At 39.6% G+C, this 8,920-nt stretch overlaps 1 long non-coding RNA gene across 1 annotated transcript; it reads left to right on the top strand.

Moving 5' to 3' along the window:
- The first annotated feature begins 5,090 nt into the window (after positions 1 to 5,090).
- Positions 5,091 to 7,250, top strand: LOC126396984 (uncharacterized). Its single transcript, XR_007570607.1, has 3 exons — positions 5,091 to 5,127; positions 6,574 to 6,649; positions 7,107 to 7,250. It is a non-coding gene; the product is annotated as an uncharacterized LOC126396984 (long non-coding RNA).
- Positions 7,251 to 8,920: the final 1,670 nt, after the last annotated feature.

The following is an 8,920-nucleotide window of genomic DNA, read 5'->3' as shown; positions in this document are numbered from 1 at the left end:
TTTCACATTTTTAACAATGCAATTTAAAAGTTTTGATTTTTATTGATAACCTACATTTACCAACAACAAAAAGACTACATTTAGCACCAAAAAAAATGTAAAAAAAAATAAAAATAATAATAATAAAAAAATAAGTGAATAAAAAAACGAATATCGAATACCAAATTTTCATAACGCATACCTACCCATAGAAACGAATATTCGAATATCCGAATATTTGGGTACAGCCCTACACGTTTCTTTGTCAAGTTTGGACATAATTTTTCTTTCTCTTCTGGAGTGACAGAAGCAGGACCCAGCTTCTAAACTAAATTCTGCTTGACTCAACAATAACTGATTCAGCCCAACTCAATCTCAAGTCAAAAACAAGTGAGAAACAAAGGACGCACCAAGTCAGAGAGACAATAAATAACTGCTATCTGTCCAACTCTCCATGTCTTTCATCTCCACCATGTGCAGTAGCTATAGCTAGCATGTGTCTTGCCCTGTTCTTCTCTATGTCCAGACAAGGAGCAGCCAACTCTGGCGCTGACCAGCCTCCTAAATGAGACCATTGTATCCCCTCCATCAATGCTGTCTCGTAACATCTTCATGTTACACAGCCGTATCATGAACTTTGATCTGGGAAATTACATCTACAACCCCAGAAGGACCTGACTAACCCTCACACAGAGCAGGCTTTGTACTCATGTTACTCAAGCCCCCATCTCTGTAACAGCTCAGAGACACAGTCTTAAGATTATAGCAAGCTAATGGATGTGTGTGTGTGTGTGTGTGTGTGTGTGTGTGTGTGTGTGTGTGTGTGTGTGTACTGCAATATGATCAGTATTCACCATCATACTACATCCTGTACAGTCTCTCATTGTCCTTATCATATATGCTTATGTAACTGGGGACAGTGGACTTTGCTTTGACGTGTAAGAGCATGAGAAGCTTTTTACAGATAATGAATGTTTTTTGCTTTGCTTATGCTTCCATGTTTTGACTTGTGAATGTACTGAGCTCAGCTACAGACAGTATGTGCATTCAAAGTGCTCATGTAAGTGGACAGCATCGTAATTAAATGATTAGGGGACCTTTCAAGAGACATGTTCAGTCTTCACAAAACCAGTGTCTTTAAACAAGCCACTCAATCGTCTCACTCATTGCATGTTTTCCCCTGTATAAACCGTCTCAGCTAAATGTCTGAACATCTAAAAATAAAGTAATATATATTCTAAATACATATCCTTTCTGTCAGTGCTGTTGTAGTTAATGAGTAAATGCAGCCATGTGCTTAAGTTCAGATGGAGATGAGGGTTATGCACTCAACATAGTCAGCAGGTAACAATCTAATTTGTGGATAAAAGTTACTGGATAACAGCATTAAAGACACATCTAGTGTCCTTTCATATGATGCTTTATCAAAAGAGACTGTACTGTTCTTTTACCAGGGAAAAAAAAACTCTTGACTCTGCAAATCTTAAAATGTATCAGCAAAAATGCGGCTGAGAAAATGAATGAAAAGCATAAAAAGTGACAGATACATAAGAATATTCACAATTTGTAGTATCAGTAGCTACATAGATAACATAGGCATATTATTGGGAACAGCTTGTACACCTGCAGCATCAGCATGATTATTAGTCAGACTTATAAATTGATTACATCACTTAAAGTTGCTACTTACAGAAAAAGAAAGCTGGACCTTAACAATAAGGATTCAAATCACTTGCATTTTGTCAGTCGAAGCACTGTATGACTGTAGACAGAGTAACACTGGATAACAAGAAAAAACATCTGCAATAATGTATTTATGACAAAAAATATCTATAGATGATGAAAAGAATGAACCACCAACCTCTAGAGACTGACCCCAAGTTGGCTGCTGCAGCAACCCAAATCCAGCCATTGCAAACTCCAGCTCTGTGGGACCAGACAGACAATACTCTCTGTCGGATCAGCAAACTTTCTGTTGCTGCCATTACACAGGTTAGACAAGGCACTGCCGCTAGCCATTGGCCTCCTGTGACACCCGGCACTGAGGGGATTTGCACTGGCCAAATTTGAGCCACTACAACTGCCAACCAAAGGTCCATCTTGCCTGCTTGCCTCCCGGGGAAGCAATTCACAGCAGTGGGGAGTAAGGCCAAGACTGTGGGGTGGGGCTGAGTGAATGAGCTACGTGCAACTGCACAATCAATGTTTACGAAACACTGGGTTACTATATATTGAGCAGCTCACATCCCAGCTACATCAGCCGATCTCAAACAGCCCAATCAACTGATGGAGCCGCTGATTGATGGAAGGGAGTCAGCTGATCGATCACATGGTTCCTATCTATGCAACCAATTGGCGAATCTCATTCATATGGAGTTACATCAGTCTCAATATTAATAAATGCACACAGAAGGATTCACAAATACATGTTAAGATTTATATATAAATGACTCTCTCCACACAAATATTTTCAATGCACACACATATATTTGGCATTTTATATAAATGTAAAAAAAATCCAAAAATAACCAAAAAAGTTCCACAAATGTATTTCTGATGCACACACAAATATTTATTGTTTTAAATATATGCAATAAAAATCCACAAATATATGTATTTTTATATATTTTATTTATTTATATATTATATTTAAAAAGTATTTGCAATTTTCATCAAAACATATGTGGATGTTGATACATTCATATACAAATGCTTTTATTTTGTGAACCTCCGCGCATTTGTGTGTGAATCTTTTTGAGACTCCCCTGACGTGACCCGATCCACAAATGCATTTTTTCTACCAAGGGGATATAGGTAGCCAATCAGATGTCTCCTTCCTCTTCAGCCAATCACATGAGCGTCCCGCCACCACCCCCACGTGGGGTATGTTTTAACGTCGTAGTGTCAGAAGGTGGCAGTAATGCACCACTACATTGTTTGCCGACCGCCAAATTAATAAGGAAGAGAAGAAGAAGAAGGTCAAGAGCTTATGGTCAAGAGGTGTAAATTGCAGCATGGCGGTAAGTGTATCCACTTGTTGTAAATCATGACTCTTTATTGAATTATTAGTGATAGGTTTTCCTAAAGTGTGTGGTAGCCCAGTTAGTTAGCAAATTATCTGAAACTTGCTTAGTTGGTATATTTGCACCGTGTAACTGACGCTAACGTAAGAGTAAGATGCATGTTAAAGCGTAACGTTACGTTAAAGCACAGCGGCACCCCCTCTCCCCATGCAATTTATTTGCACATCAATATATTTTTTCGAGCAATTAGCTAAGGTTTGTATGGTCTCATGTCTGTAATAGCTGCTGGTTTCGACCAGGGTGTCCAGATGTCCCGCTTTGGCGGGACTGCACAGTATTTTTAGCACCTTTCCCTCATCCCACATAATGAGAAATCAAACCACTGCAAGACAGACGCTTTTCTTAATTCTGGCTTTTATTCAGTGGCTGCGAAGACAGCGGTAAAGGTTGTCATCACGGGGCTGTATCTGATACCAGTCTGTTTACATTTCGGTCAAGTGCTGGTGAACCCCTCACTGTCGTTTAGCTCCGCTCACCGGCAGTAAAGTGCGAGTCAGCTGAGAATACGATATGTAGCTAGTCGCGACATAATACGTGTGACTCTATGATTGCATTTTTACTGATACTCAAAGATGATAGCCAGACAGATAAAGGTAGCAGTAGCTGAAATAACCAGGGTTTATCACACTGTGCAGCACTCAGACCGTGGTGGAAGAAGTAAACAGATCTTTTACTTCAGTAAAAGTAGAAGTGCCGACTAATTTACTATTGAATTCAAACTGTTACTTCAATAAAAGTATTTAACTGTGTGCAGCAAAATGTACTCGTTAAGCACTGTTATCTTACTACAATATATTATAGACTATTGTTTGATTGTGTCACTAACAAACACATGAGAGCATGTTTCTGTACTTCATCAATATGGATTCACTTTTATATACTGGGTAGCTCAATAACGTCCACCTCTATACAGTAATACAATATTTGCAGGCGAGTAGTAGCATTGTTGTGTTGTTCATTGTGTTAAGACCTTAAGCCAAGTTGTGATGAATTCAAAGTTGGTGAAAATAAGATAACTGTTTTACAGGCACTATCATCACAAATTGAGGTAGCAGCACGGGCCTTTGTGGACTTATTGACCCAGGAGCTGTCAGGGAGGGCTGCAGGGGGCAGTGCGGAACCGAGCAGGGATGCACTTGTCAGGGCAGGAGGTAGCACCCAAACTGTACCCAGGCCTACTGCACCAGTCAGGGCAGTGAATGCAACTGGCGGGGCAGGAGGTAGCACCCAGATTGTACCCGGGCCTACCGATGGTAGGGTTAGCCAGGCCATGAAAAGGTGATGTATTTAATTCACTACAGTGTTTATACATTTGCCACTACAAAATCAAATGGATGGTGTGTTCTTGCCTGACTAAATTCTTGCTTGTGTTGTATGAACTCTGAAGCAAAGGATTTTTCAATATGTTTCCATAGTCTTTTCTATGTCCTCATCTGCTGCAATTCAAACCTTAGTTGTTCTGTACAACCGCTGGGCTCTTTTTAACCTTCAGAAAAGATTAATCTGTCAGTCCAACAAAGATTTGGTATAGTATGTAGGTAAAGCTAATTGCCAGGTATTGTATCTAAGTGACATTTATGAACAGTGATAAATATTTTCTGATGCATTGAATATTGGTGTCTGGAATACTGCAAGCACTGTGGCTGTAATGGTACTGAACAGAGTCACTGTATTTTATGCTTCTCTATTTATACTTTCAATTATTGAAAGCAAAACTATCAACTAAAGCCATACATTTTTGCAATTCACCAATATTAATGTAGACTATCTGGTTTTCCTCACATATTGTTTTTCTCACTCTCACATCAGGCAGTTCCCAAGTATGTTCCGCTTTGATCTGCCAAGAGGGAAAAAACGTTTCACCACCCCTGCCAATTGTGTGGTGAAAAGGACAGACTTTAACGTCTACACACTCTCGGGACCCAGTCAGCTCACACATAAGGGCTCAGAAGAGCTGGAACTTTCTCATGCTGGCCTTGGGAAGCGATTGATCAGTCTTCCAGACCACTGCAATCACAATGAGGAGCGATTGATCAGTCTTCCAGACCACTGCAATCACAATGAGGTAATCTATTGTATTGTTTGCAGCACTGCATAATGCTCAATGTAGAGCTAGGCAATACAGACAAAATCAAATATCACAATATTTTTTATGTAATGCCTTGATATTGATATTGCAACAATATAGTATGGATGATTTTTATTGGTGCTTTCACAAAATATTAAGACAATGAGATTTTGTATAATCAACAGTTATGTGGATGATATAATGACAAAGTATGTAAAGGCAAATTATCGAACAGTTTGAAGTAAGAAAATAACTTCACTTTACTGTAATGTAGCCTTTAAAATCATGAAAAGGCAACATATCCATCCAAATATCCAAAATGTAACGATATCTTGTGTCATTGCACGATGTCAACATAATGGCCGTGTTTCCTAAAAGCAGTTAAGAAGATCTTAGCGCTAAGAACCTCTTTAGGCCGCTCTTAAGCCTCCCGTGAAAGAAGAATACGTTTCCCAAACACACTCTTAGCCTAAGAAGCTCTTTCACTACGCAGGAAGTCTTTGAGCTGACCCACTCTGAAGAGTCTTCTTAGTGACCAAACGCCCACTATCCAGACAAATTAATATTACACTAAGCACTAAGCAAGGAGATATTTAAACAGTGCACATCATATATATTTTGATCTATTTTATATGTCAGATTTATATTATGTAGCATTAATTGGTGACAGCAAAGAAAGAATTTCATTGTGCAGGGAAACGTGTGTCCTTACTGTGCATATGACAATAAACACTTTGAATCTTGAATCTATATGTCTTATGTGTGCTCAAAGCTGTGGCACAAGTGACGTGCTGACACCACGTCACATGGGTTCTGCATCTGCAATGACTGGACAGAGCTATTAAGAGCTTCTTAAAGAGCAATCTTAAAGGAGAACTCCAGCCATTTTCAACATAAAGCTGTACAGCTCTAGGTCACAGAGTACTACAGTAGGAAAAGACCTGAGAAAATTATGTGCAGACAGGATGGAGCTCTCCTGCTACGTATCTGCTCAACAGCGCAAGTAATGGGGGCAAAAGTTTTACACCGCGACTTTGGCCTCTATTGTGCTCAAAATATCACCAGAAATGCTTTGTAACATCCACCAGTTCTTATCACACAACACTGAGTGTGAATAACTCCATTCATAATTTTCTCAGGTCTTTTCCTATTGTAGTACTCCGTGACCTAGAGCTGTACAGCTTTATGTCAAAAATTGCTGGAGTTCTCCTTAAGAGTGCAGCTCCTAAGAAGGGTGTGAAGAAGGCATTTGGGAAACACTCTTATCTTAGCGATCCTTCTTACCAAAGAACTTCTTAAGTCCAAAGAACGATCTTTATTGGGAAACGCGACCAATTATGATATATTGTCTAGCCCTAGCTTTATGCATATTGTTGAATGCTTAATGATAAAAAATGTTAATCACTTGCTGCATAGTGAATGTTATTTCAATGTGTTTTAAAGATTGTTGCTGCTCTTGAAGATGAATATCCCAAACTAAAGGATTTAAAAGGAGGGTGGATGTTCTTCAAGTCGACAGGTATCCTCTTAACTAAATTTCCAATGACAAAGTATTAGGGGTGTAACGATTCACTCGTGCATCTGATGCATCGGACCTTAATGTGTTAGATATGAGTGCATCGGTTCAGACGGCCTGTATCGGTAAAAAGCTGAACATGAATCGGAAACAAATCGATTCAGCACTAGCGTATCGATATATCTCGTTAGGATGCGCATATGTTTAATTTTTGCCATCAATGAAGTGCCGTTTTAACTTTCCTCCATTTTCTCTCTCCTCCTGCCTCTGCCTGCACCGCTCTCGCTGAACGCCTGCTGCCGCGCTTACACAAAACAAGCACTCCCTCCTCCCTCTGCTGTGTCTCCTCTTCATCTGCTTGAAACAGACTGCGCTGAAAACAGCAACAGAAACATTGTACCGCGTCGCACCACCAAACTTTCAGAACGCGCAGGTGTAGAATAAGTTTGTGTTTTATAAGAAAGATGAGAAACTCTGCTGCAGATCATTTATGTAAAACGTGTCTGACAGCAGAGAACAGAGCCACGAGTCTGACCCACAGAGACATCATGTGACTGAGAGAGCAGGAAACACGGAGCATCACTGTTCCTCCACACTGATCAAACCACAGCACTCTTCATATGAAACAGAGCAGCAGATCATCTTACTGCAAAAATACTCATATTTTAAACAGTTTGTTCACAGATTCTCATTTAGGCTACAGGATCTCATTTACACATGAGACTCATTAAGATGTTAACACCGCTGTAATGTCTCCTTCTCTCTGTCTCTACTGTTACTATATTTAGTAAAACTATCTGGATGTCTTTTTGCAACTAATAGCACTCTACAAATGTAGCATTAATAGAATCAAAATGTAAAGATTCACACATTGCATTTTCATGTATTGCATCATATCGAATCGTATCATGACAGAGCTAAATCGTATCGAACCGAATCGTTGGCTGTTTAAAACTTTCTAAGACATATCGTATCGTTGAACATGTATCGAGATACGTATCGAATCGGTCTCAGTCAGTGAGATGCACACTCCTACAAAGTATGGATGTTAATATTTTTCCACATTCAAAGCTCTAGATGTGTCATGTTACATCCCACTTTGAAATACAATTCACATCACATTATTAGCATTATTTTTTTTATCAACACCCCCTAGTTTTGTAGTTTGAGCCGAGTATTGCGGGCTGGCTGACATGCGATGGACGGAGCTCATTGGTTCTGCAACGTAGGCTGTTTTTTTAAACTTTTAAAATCCCCTGAGGGAGCCATGTGCACTTGACCAGAAAAATATAATGTATACCATGTTTTTAGTCTAAATCGTCACTGTAAATCATAGATTGAAGCCACAACGGTGCTCTGAGCTGTATAGCAACAGGGACGATTGAGGCAACAAACAGAAAAAACACTGTAAATGACATCTTTTCAAGTCAACTCAACATGTAGTGTCTTCAAAAGACTTGGATAAAGGCACACAAAATGTTTGGAGGCATTTTTATGGGTTTTTTGGGCCTCTGTTTTACGGGAGAGTGCTGCAACTGTCACAGTGAATCTGAGGGTAAGCGTATAAATATAAGTGTATTATGGATTCAAAAGATTCACCTGGCCTCCCATCATCATGATGGTGAGTAAATAATGATTTGCCTGATATTAATGTATGTATGCAAGGTTTTAAAGGACTCTTGTATCTTGCCTCTTTCCATTTTTAAATAGGCGGCAGTGGACGTCGCAAGCTGTCAGTTATTGCAACTGACTCTGAGGGGTACTCAGCAAGGCTACTAAAATTGGCGGCCAACAATGGCAAAAATGTCATTATTGTTGTCCCACTACAAGAGCAGCTGTCGAAGGAACCACTACCCTATGATGCACCAGAGTTCGCAAAGATGCCACAGGCAACATGCATTTCATGTGAAAAGCAAATGCCTTTGCAGATGTTGCCTTTGCACGTTGAGGGATGTAATGGCACATTGAATGTAAGTTATTACATTTCTCTCCTTTCTCAAATAAACATGTACATTTTTAGTTTGTCCACATGGCTGTCTTTCTGTCTTACTTTAGGAGAGTGAATCAGAGACGTGCTGTGGGGATGAAGATTGCTTGGTTCTTGAGCAGCCAAACGGTGTGATGGGAGAATCCTCCGAGGTAGTCATTCAGTGCTGTCTTTTTTGTTATTTGCAATTCTGTAATAAAACATTATTTATTCACCATGTGAAGCAAGGTAGTAGACAGTTCAGTACATGATGCTTGCAGGTGCATTAACATGTGGGGTATAACCCA

This window comes from Epinephelus moara, chromosome 10 (genome assembly GCF_006386435.1).
Source record: "Epinephelus moara isolate mb chromosome 10, YSFRI_EMoa_1.0, whole genome shotgun sequence".
NCBI lineage: Eukaryota > Metazoa > Chordata > Actinopteri > Perciformes > Serranidae > Epinephelus > Epinephelus moara.
The sequence above is the reverse complement of the archived record's forward strand: the minus strand, read 5'-3'. Positions and strand labels throughout refer to the sequence as shown.